This window comes from Falco peregrinus, chromosome 7, assembly GCF_023634155.1.
Source record: "Falco peregrinus isolate bFalPer1 chromosome 7, bFalPer1.pri, whole genome shotgun sequence".
Lineage (NCBI taxonomy): Eukaryota > Metazoa > Chordata > Aves > Falconiformes > Falconidae > Falco > Falco peregrinus.
In genome coordinates, this window is record NC_073727.1 from 10210323 (window position 1) to 10226900 (window position 16578).

General features: G+C 42.3%; 1 long non-coding RNA gene across 2 annotated transcripts; it reads left to right on the forward strand.

Annotated features, from left to right (window-relative positions):
* Positions 1 to 599: 599 nt before the first annotated feature.
* LOC129784903 (uncharacterized) lies at positions 600 to 15394 on the forward strand. 2 transcript variants are annotated; one of them, XR_008748129.1, is made up of 3 exons: positions 603 to 9796; positions 10526 to 11105; positions 13773 to 15394. It is a non-coding gene; the product is annotated as an uncharacterized LOC129784903 (long non-coding RNA). The 2 variants fall into 2 exon arrangements; XR_008748128.1 differs by having other exon boundaries at positions 600 to 11105.
* Positions 15395 to 16578: the final 1184 nt, after the last annotated feature.

Below are 16578 nucleotides of genomic sequence, written 5' to 3' on the forward strand. Positions count from 1 at the left end.
CATAAAGTGAATTTAGGACTATGTTTTCATAAACAGGGAAATGAAATCAAATAAAATTTACACTATATATATATTTCAAGCTGTCCTTTCATTAATGAAGCCTTAAGCATAACCTCAGTACAAATAACTAATGCTAAAATGTTAAACCAGGCTGCAGAACTGACCATTAGCATAGATTTTTCAGTGAAACTGAATTGATGCAGAATTAATTTTGGGAAAGTACATATACAACTTAGTGTTTGGAGCAATCTTCCTGAGAGATGCTTTAGATCTATGCTTTAGATGGACCTCTATTTTCTCCTCAAGTCAACATCAGATCCCTCATCAACATAAAACAATCAAAATATTAATAATATTAAAAGTTATAATTAATAGTAGTCAGATATATTGCCACAATTTGTGTTTACTAAGTAAAGGGTGATATTTTTCTAGGCGGTGCAGAGAAGGAAAGAGGAGGGAGAACTTCCCAGTATTATTGGGTATTAGAATAACTTGTAATATTACTAGTCAATAGGGACAAATAAATTGTTTGCACATTGTATTGATGTCTTCTATTTCACTACCATGCCTAGTTTGACTATGAAATACAAAGGCTTTCATATGCTGCGCAGCTGCTACACCACATGAAATTAAAAGAGTACAATTTACCTGCAGCACTGCAAACCAGCATCAGTGAGCAAAAGTGAACCTGCTGATGAAATTCAGTACATTCAAAATCCATTACTGAATTGAAAGGGAAAGTATTGTGTATAGAAGTAGCTCATGGGCTGTATACCCTTCTTCAGTTAATTTGAGGTTTGATTTCAATAATGAAACAAGGCACAGTATGTTTCAACTAGCCAAAATAGGGAAGAATCAGACTGCAATAAGAGAAAGTTTCAGCAAGATTTTTAGAATGACGCATGATGACATATGTTAAACATTAAGCTTCACCAATATTAAGCATTTAGGTTAGTGCTGAGTCCTCAGTCCTCAAAGGATTCTCAGTCCACTCGCACAAAGGAAAGAAGCACGAGAAGACAGGAAATACATACATCCAGCAGCTAGAGGCTGAATGCTCTCCCGTCAGGGTACCGGTAAAGACAAGTCTCCCCTAGCCAAAACCAGAGAAAGGATCTTGTGGAGTTGCCTTCAACTGTTCAAGGCGCCTAGAAGAGCAGTGCTACTTGTCACCTGATAATAATGATGAGAATCGCAGAATAGGTGAGACTGGAAGGGATTGTGATGATGAAAATGATGGTGGTTGTTCCCACCACACAAAACCATAGCAATTAGGTCCAGGGTTGCAAAGAACTTTATGCTCAGTATGTTATTGCGTAATTATATCCTCATCCTATTATCAAACCTATCCAGCCACCAAATTTGTCTAAGTTGTTATATGATATCATGCCATAATTACTGAGCAGCTTAATGATTTTGAGCACTGAAGAAAGAAAGTTTCAGCACTTTTAATCTGCCAACATCCTTTGAGTGAGAAAGTTCTGTTTTCCTCATTTTATACCTGCAAAATGGAGTCATAGAAATGGAAGATCGCTTTTTGAACCCTGGTCACCATGAGATGTGCACAGGCATTTAATAACATAGTCAAGAGTGCCAGCAAAACCCTACTGAAATCATTAGGAAGTTGACACATACAGTTCCTAGCAGTACTTTTTTGCAATCTCATTAAGGACTTGTCTGCCTCCGAAACCTCTAATCCCCAGTAACAGAAATCACTGCTTGGAGGAGAGAATGATGATGGAATCAGGTGTTTGCTGCCAGCAAATAAGTCTGTGTACAAAGCACAGGCAAAGTGTATTTTTCTACAGCATGTGGATGGGCTGTCCAATTCCCAAGTTGGTCTCTGGCAGCAAGTCTTGTCTGGTGGGGTCTTACCTTGCCCCTTTTCTGGGCCATTCTCTGTCTGTCAGTACTACTTGCAGACTTTTCTGGATGTTTGTATGCATGCAGGCGTGTCCAAACCCCATCCATGTCCCAGCTGCTCTATTGCCAGTCACCGTTGGCCCTTTCTACATGACACCCTGCCCTGCTAATGCTGCAGTGTCTCCCACCATCATGCCCCGCTAAGAAACAGCAGTTGTTTTCAGTTTAAATATCAACGAATGAAAACTCCTTTTGGCGTGCAGTTCTTACCCTCCCACATAACACTTCTGGCAGAGCTGGCCTTAGTGGCTTACCGTGGTGTCCTGGCTGTGGTGGAAGCGTGCGATATCCGCTGGGGACACCCAGGCTGCTGGCACGCTGCCTCCTCCCGTACGGCTATATGTGGCCTGTGTATCACTTTCCACAAGCAAGGGGACGACAGACCCAAAGGAGAATGACACAAAAGGACCTGTAACAGCTTAGGAAAGCCAAGTGGCTTGTGGTTAGTTCCCTAAACACCAATTTAGAAACTTGAAGGTAGGCACTCCAGAGCTTTTAGCCACAGGCTTCTGTCTGCTTAGACATTCCCATTCATATTCTGTGATAGATAGACAGACATTATTTAGGGAGAACAAAATGTCCTATTACCACAGGATTCTATAAATCCTGCCTGTCTTCTGGGAAGTTCAGATTGAAAGAAAAGCTGGATGTAACTATCCTAAAGCATTAAATATTTATGAAAAATATTTATCACAGCATTTTACGTGCAGTTGTGCAATATACTTTTGTGACTTTGCTCCCAAGGCACTTCTTTTATATGTTTAAGTTGTTGACAAATGGCATGATGCTTTGCAGCAGCAAAAGATCTCCCCTCCAGCCCCCCAAATGAACTCCCTAAGACGTATTTCTTCTGCTTCATGTTAAAGCAGAAAACCAAATTTTCACCTCATCATTTTGTATTGAAGTGGTTTTGGTTATGAAAGTAGAATAATCAAGAAAACTATTTTAAATAGCCTCACTAAACTACAGAGGAAATTAGATTGTCTGCTGAGTTTGAAAATCTGTCTGTAATTAGACTTAAATATCACTCTTTTCAGTGCATTTTAGCATTTCTGCAGACTGTAGTCCTTATGAAGTATATAGTTTCAGAGTATAGCCTTCCTTTTATGAAAATTATGACCCTGTGGCATGCTTTCAGGAGAGTATGTCTTTATACTAGCTATAAAAGATAATCTAATAGTTGATGCAGTTGTTGACTAGTTTCCTCTCATTCCTGTAGCATAATGTGTTATCATTTTCTTTTCTCTATGTATTGTTGAGTGCTGTATGTTAGGGAGGAAAATATTTCACCTGTAGCTAAGGATAGTACATAATTTTACTATAAATGTCTCTATTTCATATTTTACAAGTGATGTTTGCATATATGAAGTGCTATTTACTCAATACAAACAATAGTGGAATTTCAGCAGGTTTAATATTTTCTTTTATTCTGTGGTCTTACTGCATAAATAAATGAAAAAAGGTTATTAGTATGAGAGAGATTTATATGGCTGTGCTTTTGTAGAAAAGATGCTAGCAGACCAGGTGTTGTTGGGTTTTTTCATTGTCTGTAATACCACAATAATGCCATCACTTACAAAGTTAGGGTTTTACTTGTCCACTTGTGATGGCTTTTTCCAAATTAAGGCTTGTTTTTTGGAAAAGAAACTGAAGAGTAAAAGCTGACTTATAAAGAAACGGTTGACGTGATATTGGGATTTCATCTAGTTATCAAGACATTGCTGTGCTTTAATGCCTTCTGGGTACACCTACAGTGCATAGTCTGTGAACAGGGTGGATAGCTGGGGAGGGACCGGGGGGAACTGTTGTATCCCCGACCACCTCGGCTCTCTGCCATGTGTCCTGGTGATGTGCACTCCTGTAGCAGCAGCTGCAGTGCTGGGAAGCCTCCGTGATCCTTTCCTCCTCATCTTCCAGTCCGCTTCTAACACTTGATCAGCTCAGGTATGGCCCCCAAATCAGCCTGTGAGCGGTGACAGGGAGTGGAGTGAATGGGGAGTACAGACGTGTAAGATCAGATCATGAGCCAGCATTGATCAGAGTAAACAACACCGGCATAGGTGGCTTATCCCACCTGCAGGTTAGATGTGGGTGCCTGCATATCTGAGAGCAGAGCTGCACACCCACCCCACCCCAACACCACGTACTGCTCATTCTCAGCTGTTCAGCCACTGCTGGATTTGTGTTTAAACCAATCAAAATGTAATGCAGCAGAAATATTTTCCCTTCAGAACCTCCAATTTCCAGAAGAAACAGTTGTCTTTGTTATCCAGGAATAAACTCTAAAAATCATACCTTAGCTCAAATGAGTTCTGACTGTCCGTGAAACTTTCACCTAATTAAACTGTTAACTTCAAACTGTGGCATAGCAAGGAAAAAAGAACATGTTTTACATTAGATAGGCAAGGCAGCATCTCCCATTGTAGCACATTTTGTACCATGCAATGGTGGGTTCAGATATTTCAAATCTAATTAGGACATATAGAGTGGACCTTCACTAAATTTTCACATGAGTAAAGCCATCGTTTCCAGTGTGAGCAGCTCAGGTGACCCGGCCTGCCTGGCCCTCCTGGCTTCCAGACAATGTGGCTGGATGAAACAATGCAATTCCTTTTATTGAGAACTCCTGGCTCCAAAGATCTGTCACTGCAAAGAGCCATGGGAACAAATCATGTGTCAGCCTAAAAAATCAATATTGAAGAACAAATTGAACTATAATAGTGTGTCTGTCTGGTTATTTAAAAATAGATAACACAGAAAACGCAAAGGACAGGAAGCAGCCAGGAGAGGTTTACAGAGATGGCTCAAAGGTGGAAAAACTGAAAACATACTTCTCCTTCCAGAAACAGCCTGGCTTAATACTCACTGAAACCAAAGAAGTGGTTCCTTCCCTTGACTTTGTATCTCTTCTGTGTGTCTTTGCAAACACAGACAGTATCTAATTTCCCTTTTTACCTATGTGCTCATGCCAAGACCCATTAATATTGCCCAAAGAAGGTAAAGGGAAGGGACTGGGACATGTAGCAATCTAGCCTTCAGACCACAAACTCTGAAGGAAATGGAGCACAACAGATCTGTCAACAAATAGGGTGAGCTAAGATTTTCCCAAGAGGCCTTAATAAATCTATGATAGAATTAGAGACACATGCAAAAGGTTCTACAGAAAATCACGACTGAAACCTCTGAACTGTTACGGATATCCTGTGGTGAGAGTTGTGGGACTTCCTGTAACATTCTAAAGGAGAAGATGCAACTCTCCTTTAAATTCCACAGTGTGCTTTGAAAGCCTGCAAGGGTTATCATTTTCTAACAAATATTGTTGTATTGAGCGGTTCTTTTAAAATGCTCTTTAAAAGAAAAAAAATAGTGAAAAGAAAAAAAAGAAAAAAAATTTGGAAAGCAAAGTTTTCACTATCAAGAAAAAGTAGAAAGGAGACAGAAGAAAAAATTTAGTATGCATGTATCCATAAGTGTGAATATTGTGAAACTCAAGAATTGACAAAGAAACAAATAAATAACATTAATGAATTGCCAACAGAGGTCTACAAATAACTACACATTAAAAGCTTTTAAAAGTGGCTTGGTGAAGTTCTAAGAGATATCGCTAAACCTTGCTGTCTCAATTACCTCCCAAAACTACGGAAACCAAAACCTGTATTTACAAATACTGCTGTTTTCTATCTGTCCCAGCAGCTCAGAAGGCAGAAATATTCTTTACAACCAGAACTAAAGCTCTTTGTATGTCTTCTGGATTTTCCATCTTGGACAATATCACAAGGATTGTTTTGTGATTCCTGCTGATTTGTGATTCCTGCTGAACAGCATGTATGCAAATGTTAAGCTTGCGTGTAGAAGCCACGTCGTAACTTTGAGATGGCTTTGTGCCGGAGCTGGTAAGACCTGCAAGTGCACTGTTAGATATTAAGTCTCCCTGTGAAACCAGCTCAACGTGTGTGTTTCTGCTCTGCAGCACCAAGTCTGATGAGCCAAAACACTGTGAACATCTGTTGCTTTATAATCACTGAGCTTTACTCATGGTTCAGCGTAGAACTAAACTTACTTTCTGGTAAGATGGCAGCTTGCCTATAATTATGTATTCTTTATCCTTTCCCAGAGCATCTTTTTGGTTTTCTTCTTGGTAAGGAAAGTTTAAGCGTTGTACTTCGGTAGTGATTCCCAGTGAGGAACCTGGGCAGCTTGGTGGTAGCTTCAGTAAGTTCTTACAAAGCATGATTGTTTAAGGTATGATAAAATGCTTGCTGTCTACACAATCTGAGAAAAACTAGCTGTGATGAATGGATAAGCCTCACATTTTGTGTGCTGGTATTTTGCTGCCTGGAAGTAAGTCTGTTTGGGCTTTGAAACTCTGTCTATATGATCCTGTATACACTTAAGGGAAAAAGAACTGATACTACAGTTATTTGTACATTAGCCTGCAATTATTTTTTTCTTGGAGAAAAATGTCCCTTTATTCATGGGAACACCTGTGAAAATGAATGGCTCCAGGGGATAATAACAGCCACTAAAAAGTTGGTATTTGGGCTTGTCGAATTCCTGACACTTTCGTTGGGTAAACATCTTCTGAGAGCTAGACTCACGGGAATAAACCTTGCTGGGTGCCATATCAGAGTGGGTAGGTCTTCTCTAGAAAACAACTTTGAAATGCTAATAATTTTTGAAAGCTATTTTATGAATTATTCCTAGAGTCATTCTGTGCAGCTGCTCTGTTTCTTGTCAAGGGGTTTGTCCCCATTGGGAACCTATGGGCTCCAGCTATTGACCAGCTCTTCCTGAGAGCCCGGCCAGGGGGTTCCCTTTGGGAAGGGCTGATCCAGTACCAGTGCCCTGAGCGCTGCGCTTGCCAGCTCCTGGCTCAGTGGTTGTCAGAAGCTCCTGGCTGCCAGCGAGAAACTTAAGTAATGAATTTCCTCCTGAAGAGACTTTCCTGAACCAGCTGAAATAAATGAAGTATATTAGCTTGTTTTACAAGAAGTCCATCTTGCTTTCACTGAACTAATTACCCTGCAGTCATATAGCTGGTTATGCTTTTCTAATGCATTGTGAAATCTGTCGAATTGGGAACCAGGGTAATTATGACACCTCAGGTTCATTTGTGTTTAAAAGCAGGGACTGCTTTTACAGCTCACATTTCATCAGAGAAAGAGCATTTTATAAACACCGGTACCTCTCAGAAGAGTTGGATGAGTGTATAAATTACTAATAAGACCTATTCTTACATTTGAACATTATACACTGTCTTTTCTTCTCAAAATGTTTTCCAAATATACAAATACACTGCAAGCTCCATTCGATGTGGCACTATATACAGCAACCCAGTAGGCTTTAGGGTAGGAAGTGAAACTGTAGCTGCCAGTGAAAATGACAGAAACCATTCTGAGATGCAAAAAATAAATACTGAAGTTAGAATTTGGCTAGGATATGAAAGCTAAAACCTGCGCTCTCTTGGAAATTAAATTATGCCATTTTTAATGACTGCAGTGTCAAGGGTGTTCGCTTACAACTGTTTAAGCACAACTCCTGTTAACATATATCTGGACTTCATGTTAACACAGGGTCAGAGAGGTGAGTTATATACAGTGAAGTAATAGTGAATCACCGAACCTACCCATAATAGGGGGCCTCTAGACTTGCTAGACATTAATGGGGTACGACTGCTCTGCTTAAGCTGGTACAAGTGCAGTGCTCCGTGAAGACAGGATGGGGTTTCTCTCTGTTCACAGCACAGAGCATGCACTCCTGTCCTGGGCCACACGAAGGATGTGCAAACATGTGTAGAGGAAGGGGAAGGTTTGGGTGCAGCCAGGCAGCTGCATCACTGCACCCGCTCTCAGGCTCCGTGCAGCAGATAAGGGCTCAGGTAGAGGCTGGCGTGGGTTGGTGGCATGTTGCCAGAGAAGCGAGCCATGCTGGCATCCAGCAAATGCCGGTTCTAATGCTGGGGCAGGGGAGGGTGGTTTGGTGCCGGTGTGAGGGCACATGCCAGCGAACCCGCTGATAAATGGTAGGCTGGTCAAACCGGGGCATGAGGAGGCTGAGTATTTTTGGTAAAACAGGCAACTAGCTGAGAAGAAAGAGAGGCTGTTTTACAGGCAGAGAACTGAGACCGCGATGAAGTGACTAAATTAAACCTAAACGTGTGAGACAGCTGAGAAATTAACTAACATCTCCTTATTCCCTGCCCAGGTTCTTAAAGCAGATGGTGTTACGTGCTCCGCTCCGTCCCTACAGCCTCTGTGAGAGGCTCTCCCTGCCGACCAGTGTGCACTGCGTCGCGTGCTAAAAAATACTGTGCATGATGAAAGGCTCGGAGCCAATAGGGTTGTAGCAGCCTTAATTAAAAGTGCAATTAAAACCCCAGCATGAGTTACTGTTAGCCAAAGGGGCTAGGAGAAACCAGAATGTTGGTTTGTTTCTTTTTCGCCTTAATATATTGGAGTTAGAATGGAGCTAGAGAGATAACAGGGCAATTAAAAATATGAAATGGATAAAATTAATGATGAGTCAAAGTGGCTGGGAGAGGTTGATTTTTTAATTATTTTTTTTTACATCTTTTTATAATGTATTAAATAAAGAAAAGAACTTTGAATAATCAGGAAGTCAGAATGATGCTGTAAAATTAATTGCTGATTAGGAACACAGAAAGAGTAATTGGAAAATGTGAAATATATGATGTAATGGCTCCAGCAATACATATCTCAAAGGATCTAGAAGAGTTGTGGAGTCTGAATGGATGTGACGGGGTGCTATAGGGTGTTTGCAACATCTGGCTTTATGTGCTTAATGGCAGTGCTAAGTTACAAGACTCAGCCCTCTGTAGTCACAGTGAGGAAGTCACCCTCAAAAGACAACAGTATAAATGAAGATCCAGGAGTCTCTGAGGGGAGCCAACCCATTCACCTGGGCATCTGAACTGGTGCCTCAATTCAGGTGATGTGAAATTCCCCCCTTAGTTTCACACTGCAACACTCTGTGGAGACACCAGGGGAAATAAAGTGTTTTCCATCAGAGATGGATGTGATGAAACCTGCTGCTGCTGCTGCTACTGCTTGACTCAGGTTATTACAGCGTTGTTATTACCAGGACATTAGAGCCTTACTGATGCTGAGTTCACACTGGCTCTGTATTCCCTTGACTCCATCAGCTTCCAAAGGAAAAAATGAAGGAAACTCTGAGACAGAAATGAGGCATCTTCAAAGGGCAAAGCTGCCACTTCAGTTGCTTGTACCAGCACTAAGCTCAGAAGAGTAAACTTCAAAGAGAGTGAAGCCTCTTTTCTTCAGCAGCTGGATGAAGCAAACATAACACATATCAGCACAGATACGGTTTTCCTGACTCCGGAGCTCAGAAAACATCTGTCATACATCTAAAGACTAGGAAATCAAAAGTGATTCCCTCTCAGTTTCATTCTTGTGCCTTAATCTTTTAATCAGAAATGATCCCTGGCAAGAATCTGTTCTGTTAACAGGAACGAGCAGAGAACTGTAGAGTTGGTGTACTTCAAAGAGCCCCTGAGACAGAATTAATCTGCTGAAGCAGCCTGTGGGAGGACGAGACAATAATATGTCGAGAGACCAGTGGTTCACCCTTCCATTGCGTACGAGCCTTGCCTTCTTCACTCAGTGCTGAAGATTTATGCATCCTTCATCATCTGCATCTGCTGCCTGGGCTCTGAAAGCAGCGCAGAGTGACTGTACACAGGGTAGCATGGAGGGAGCGTTCCAGCGTTCCAGTCGTCGCATAAGGAAAGCCCTCATGTACTGGTGTGAAAAGAGAGGAAACAGCTCTGACAAGCAGACTGAGTATGAAATATTAAAACACTGCCCACCCTGGCTACTGTGGGCTCGTATCCAGCGTAAGTACATCATGCACTATCAACGGGTGGCACCAGGGAGTTTAAGAAAGCAAGGGGGAAAGTATTTTGCATACAGTTTTTTTCCTACAGACTGCTAGTTGAAAACAAGCATACCAAAACCACAGGAGAAAGTCTTTTCTTCGCTGCCCTGCCCCTCCTAAGCAGGCTAGCTGGGACTGAGCTGGCTGTGTGCTGCTGTTCCCAGCGGCACCCAGTGTCCACCCTTCCAGCTTCCCAGAAACGTCCCAGAGGAGGGCAGAGGAGTGGGCAGCATGCTGGCAGCACGTTCCCTTCACCATTTAGAACTGGAATAAGGGTAGAGATCTCAAGTTCCCAGTTCGGTCTAGCAACAGGCGTAGAGCCTCATCACCTTCCTTCTCAGAGATCAGCAAAAGCTGTCAGTGGGCAAGATGGGACAACAGAAGACCCCAGGCCACTGAATGGGAAAATGATCTTTATAAATGTCTGCTTCTGAGGCCTGCTCCCACTGGCCTCCACCCCACCCATTAAATCAGCTGGAATCAGGCTAGGAACATCAAATCCCAGTGGCTTCCCCTGGTGGGTTCCTCCTAATGCATGCATGCAGAGGAAGGCAGGAGAAGCTTGAGTGGCAGTTTTAACAGCTTTAGCCCCTCTAAAAAAATCCGTGGCAGCCATCAGTAGCACATTTTTTCCTTAGCCTGTTTGCAGCCTTGAACTCCTGTGTACATCCCACTTGTTATTTTACAGGCAGTATTTTGGTATTTGGTCAGAAGGGAAGACCTACTGCAGGCAAATGAAAGATAGTGGAACAAAATATTTCCATCTAATTCTGCCATGAACACCGGCTGCTCATCTACATGTTTCTTGTTCAGAAACCTTGGGATAAATTTGCACAAACTGTACAAATGTGCACTGAGAAAGCAAGCAGTGCACCAGCTGGGAAAAGCAAGGACCACAGCAGAAAGACAAACTGGAACCTCTCGGTCAGTTTTGGTTTAATACCTTGTACTTAGGTACACACAGTGTTCCGTTAACTCCTCTAACTTGGTCTCAGTGTAATTCCTGTGACTTTACTGGCTTTTCCTCTTGTTTCAGCAGAAGATACAGGAAAAGAGGCACAGCTTCTTCCTCCCCAGGACATGGAATGCATCGCGCTCTGCCCTAGCGAGGATGCTACTCCCTGATGTGGTCCCTCTTCCGCATTCTCAGGGATCAGACCCACTTTATAATGACCATCTGCAACAACCTCTGAGATTCAGAGAACCTCCCCACTCAAATTCCCCCATTTACTTGTTGCTACTGAGAAGAATCTTATGAAAAGCCACAGGTAACTAACATTACTTGGTACATTCTCCTGTGATCTTCTGACAGGAGATTAGTGTCGATACACTCTTGCACTGTTACACAGAAGGGCAAATACAAGCCCAAGGCTTTTACCGTCTATAAGTAGAAATCATCAACACTGAACTCATGCGTGAGTTTATCACCTGCAGTGCTCATCCTGCCTTAAGGTGTAGGTGGTGTTAATGCATATGAAAATAAAATTCACATAAAATTCATGCTACTAATCCACGCTTTATTTTAATCCTGCTTAGTGCATATTACAATCCTTAGTTGTTTTACCAGTGATGCCTACTATAAAGGAACCAGATACACTGGTACCCTCAGGTTCCTTTACCCTAATCCTGTGACATAAAATAAATGAGAAAATGTTAAGAAGAGCTTCTGATGGCTTTGCATTGCCTGATTATCACAAAATCATGGCTGCAATGCACTAAAAAATCCACTCCATAATTAGTATAATTAAAACCTTATGTACATCTTCCTGTTTCCCCTGCAGAGTGGTCATTTGTTAAATTGCCAGATAAGGTTGCTGCATCAGCTTTGCATTTCAACCTAATTTCATAGTGTAATAAGGCTCGCACAAGCACTCCCTGTGCTTGCCTGCATGTAGGTGGGTCAGCTCTATTGTACTAAACTAACTATTGTACTAAACAGCCAATTTCAATCAAATCTTTGGAGGTCTCAGAAGTATTCCGGTCCTATAAGATTTACGACAACAGAAAACTATGTGGAGGGAGAATTTTCTGTACATGTTTCTTCTGAAAGAATTGTAAGCACCATCCCCTTTATTAGATGTAAGGGAATCCACTCAAGAGCCCAATTAAGCTTTATTGGTGCTCCCGTTTACCAAACTATTCATAGGTAACGTGATCATCCCACATGGTCAGAATCATTGCAAAATAAGGAAAACAGGGACCTCTGGAGGGCTCCTAGACCAAGCAACTGGATAAATGATACAGTCTCATACCTGATAAGCATCTGTCTAATACGTTAAAGATTTCCAATCCTGAAGTCTCCCCAGGCAATTATATGAGCGTACATCTTTATTCTCCACCATCTTGTACAACAGCTGAAACACTGTAATACATTAGTGAAGCTCTATAAAATATGATTCAAAGCCTGCTGTTAGTGGCTGCGTTTGCATTTCAATTTACAGAAGACTAGGGAAGGGAAGGAAACTAAAACAATGCTGCAGCATTGATTTCTCTCCGGGACATGGTAGCTGCAAAAAGGGCTCTGCTAATTATAGCCACCAGCGATCAACAGACTCAACAAAAGCCACAGCAGCATTGCAGCAATTCAGTGCCTGCCATACTCCACAGCTCTTCGAGCTGAAAGCATTTGTCATGCCTAAGAATTGATTTTCAAAGGTAATGCCCCAGCAGCCCCCTGCAGTAAAACAAGGGTGGACTTGACTCCGAAAGGCCCTTCAGATGATGAGTCGCTGCCAGAGCACTTTCCTCCCAGCGTACCTTGTTTTTAATTGATGGGACTTCTCAGAAGGTGGATCCATTATACATGACCTGCTCAACTTCAGGGCTTTAATCCCAGGGAAGCTACCAGCAAAGCTCCATGAAATTTATGTTAGAAATGATGTAGACCTTCCTTAAGAGCAGCAAGTGCAGTATTTAGGCAGAAACATGCTATTCAGTAAGAGTCTCAAGAACGTCGTTGATTCTCAAAACACCAGTGCCTATCTTCTTAGCTAAGGGGAATGGATCAGACTCGGTAAAAATTAGTGCCTTCATGTAGATTTTTCACTGCCTAAATCTGAGGTTACATCTCAAGGGATATGTGATATTTTTAACACTTCTAAGCAGTGCCTCGAGGAGGACTGGGAAGTCTGGGAAATGCCATCCTTTCTCTTTTCTCTGGCTTGAGGGAGTCCCAACTCCTTGCCCTTTTGCTGCCTTCCAAGCCGACACCAAACTTCAGCTCACAACCCATCCGAGTCCCGAGGTTGTGTGTATGTACACTGTCAGGTGGAAAGGAGGAAAGAAGTAAATGAGGCAATATCCATGAAAAACAGTCTAAGGAATTTTCCTTGACAGATCTTAGCTCTGTGCCTCTCTCAGCATTTCCCTGGGAGTGAAAAGTTTAGTATGAAATTCTCTTTGATGAAAATCCTTGGTTCTATTTTCAGCACCTTAAAAATCTAAAAGCTTCTGCTGCTTCTGCAACTTGGCACAGCTCCTGCTTCAGGGGGGTCATGTTGGTTTCCGTCAGGGCTGGAGCTGCCATCAGCCTGTCTATGCAAGAGGGTAATTCCTCAAATGAGGGAGATAACGATACAACAAGGCAGCCATGGCATTTGTGCTCTGCTCTGCCTAAACCTGCCTTCTTGCCAAAAAATGACAAAATATTTAAGCATAGCATAACTTTTTAATTGTTTGTGGCATTTGGAGTTGAAACTCTAAGCAATAATTATGCTAATGAGAAATAAAGTATTTTCTTGGCAGCAGAATACTTTTTCGTTGGCATTGTTGTTGACTTGTTTATTTGTTGCTTTCTTGTCATCATCGCCAGCTTCTATTTGTATGCAGTAAGTGCCATTTACAGCCGTCCTTGAGAAAACGGCTGCAGCTTCCAAAAATTGCTTTCCCATTTCTTTTTTTCTTGTTTCAAAAGTAACAGCTCTTTGTCTTTTCAGGCCTTTGACAGCTGCATGCCACCGAGCTATTCCCAGAGCAGGGTAATGACTGTCTCACCAGTGCGGTACGGCGGAGCACTGGGGGAATGGATGTGGGGACTTGCCATTACAAAGATATGAGAGAAATGAAGTGCCAGTCCACAGAGGCCTCGGTGTTGGGGTGAACGATCACATTCCCATTTCAGTTCTTAATTGCACAATGAGCAGGAGGAAATGGAGTAGATCCAGGGGGATCTGCAAAGGAAGAAAGTAAATTCTCAGCCAGAGCTTGCTGCAGAGAAAGGCTCTTCTTCAGCGCATACATTTTCAGCATAAGCAGCAGCTGGATATAAAGAAAGCCATTTTTGTAGGGAAGCCCCTAGAAAAACCGGTGATTCGATTCTGCTTTCACTTACTTGAGTGGACCAGCCCCAGTGACCTCCCCAGAAGAGGGGTCTTTGCTGAGCTGGACATAGGGAGAGGTGAACTGGGGTGGGAAGGCAGGGAGGGAGAGGCCAGGCAGTTGCACGGTGCCCCCCTGCAGCGTGCTGTGCCGTGGCCGCTGCTGCAAAAACTGGCAGCAAGAAAGGCTGCAGTCCTCAAAGCTTCTGCCCTGCCTGGTTTAGGGCTGATGTATAGATGCTCTCTGCCTATAGAGGTGTCCCACCTACTCACGGAGGATCTTTAGCCTCCCAGCATACCATGAGGTTCAGCTGCAGTGGAAGGGATGCCTTAGTTCACTTAAGCGATGGCTTATAGGACTGACCCACTCACTAGTGTAATCTACACAAGTCAGAAAAGCCCGTGCTGTGGGAGCAGCTCTGTAGAGGAATGCCAGTGTGCAGTGACTGTGACGTGGACCAGACGGGGGGGATCTTTACACAGGGCCTTTAAAATAGACGGGAGGCTGATTTCCCAGTTTACCCTCTCACATCTGTAGGTAAATCACAGCAGGTTTTTGGCGTTTTGTATTGAGATGCAACTGACTCTATCCAGTGACTGAGTTATCCTTTGACACTTGCTTGAAATAATATAAACAGAAAGTGAAATCTGTTTTACTGTTTTGTTTTTTGTTGGGTTTTTTTGTGGGTTTTTTTTTAAATTTATATGAGTTCTTGAGGTTTTGATCATATTTTAATGGAAGGTCTAATTAGTGGGTAATTGTTAAAGGTGAGATACTGCAGATGCAATTCATTAAAGCTCAAATGTTAAACTATTAATACGTGTGTAGCTGTTGGAAATGAGAAACAGAGACATAAAATAATGTGTGCTGGATCTACTGTCTCTGCATTGCAGCTCTAGCATGCAATAAATGGCATTCTTTTCTTCTTTTTCTCTTCTAAAAAATGTACTACTTTTACCAGATCAGTGAATCACTAGATGTTATTTTTCTCCTTCTGCTGGATCTGCAATAAGCACAGCAAGGAAATCCTGCCTCTCAGTACATGGAAGTTTGTGATCGTTAACAGATGGAATGGTGGCTATAGAGATGCTGTATGTTCCAACACTTTGTTCCACATCACTGTTTCTACACCTTTATGTGTATTTGGTGAACAGTTGTGGGTGTTGTTTTTTTTTAATAAAGAGGATGTCTGATTTCCAAAATTAGAGAATCATCTGTTACATTATCATTACAAGAATCACAGGCTGACCAAAATAAATGTTGTTGCTTGCTTCAGGTTATATTAGAAGCAGTTTTCTCAGGGCCTGACACTCGGCAGGTGTTTCCATGAGCTGCCCTGCTGCATTACGAGCAGCTGCTGATAACAATCCTACACCTCAGCACGTCCGCTGCCGTATTGACGCAGCCCCACTGTCTCTAATTCTGCTCCTTGTCAGAGGATCAGACCTACCCAGGGCACACTGCTGAAGGGAAAACAGTCTTTGTACAGACACATAACATAAAAACAACCAGAAATCACGCAGGTGCATGGAAGAACATACACTTTGTGGTAACAAACATCAATGCAGGCACAACCTGCTGGAGATTAAGACCGTACTTCCCAACAGATGCATTTCCTAATTCTACATGTTGGCTTTGATTCTTTCCTCCCTTCTTGTTTTTTTTTCAGTAATTATACCATGCAACACATCTTTAATGCTACAAACATGGGAGGGGGAAGAAAAAGAAAAAAAAAAAAGAGGTTGAGAGGACAGGTCACCAGCTCCATAATGCAGCATCACATGTACAAGATGGAAGATGTCTCCATGGGGCTTGGGGTGAGCCAGAGATATATCCCATTTTTTTCCTTGGGGTATATCCTTGGGTATCCAAGTGAGCAGAAAGGAAGGGAGGAGTTAAGAAATTGCTGCCACGTCAGTATTTGTTTCCTGCAAACGCCCAGCCCGAGTCATCGCTTCACCCATGTTCCGTGCATGTAAAACTTGTTTGTCCTGAGCCACACTTGCAAATGCATTCTGCACTCATAAGGAACAAGCAGATGAAAGCTCAAGACCAATTTATGTCTGCCTTCATGTGTCATCACACTTCAGAAACGTCAGGATTGTTATTTTAAGCTACCTGCAAGAGGTAGCTGTTGTGTTCAGCTGTACGTTACTCAAGTGATTGGCCTCATGGAGAACTGGTGCCCCTTGTGCCAGCCTTTTGAATCCCAAAGATGACTGAAAAGCCCACCAGCAATCATCTATCAGGATTTAAATTTCCTTAAATGTGTGCCTTGAAATATATCCCAATTCCAGAACAGGAAGGTTACTATACTTACTTTGAGATAAATGAGGACATTACATTGCTTTTAGAAAAGCAAAGAAGAAAAGATTGATGTGGGATTCTATTCCAAAGTCTGAATTAATTTTTAATTTGTTTCTG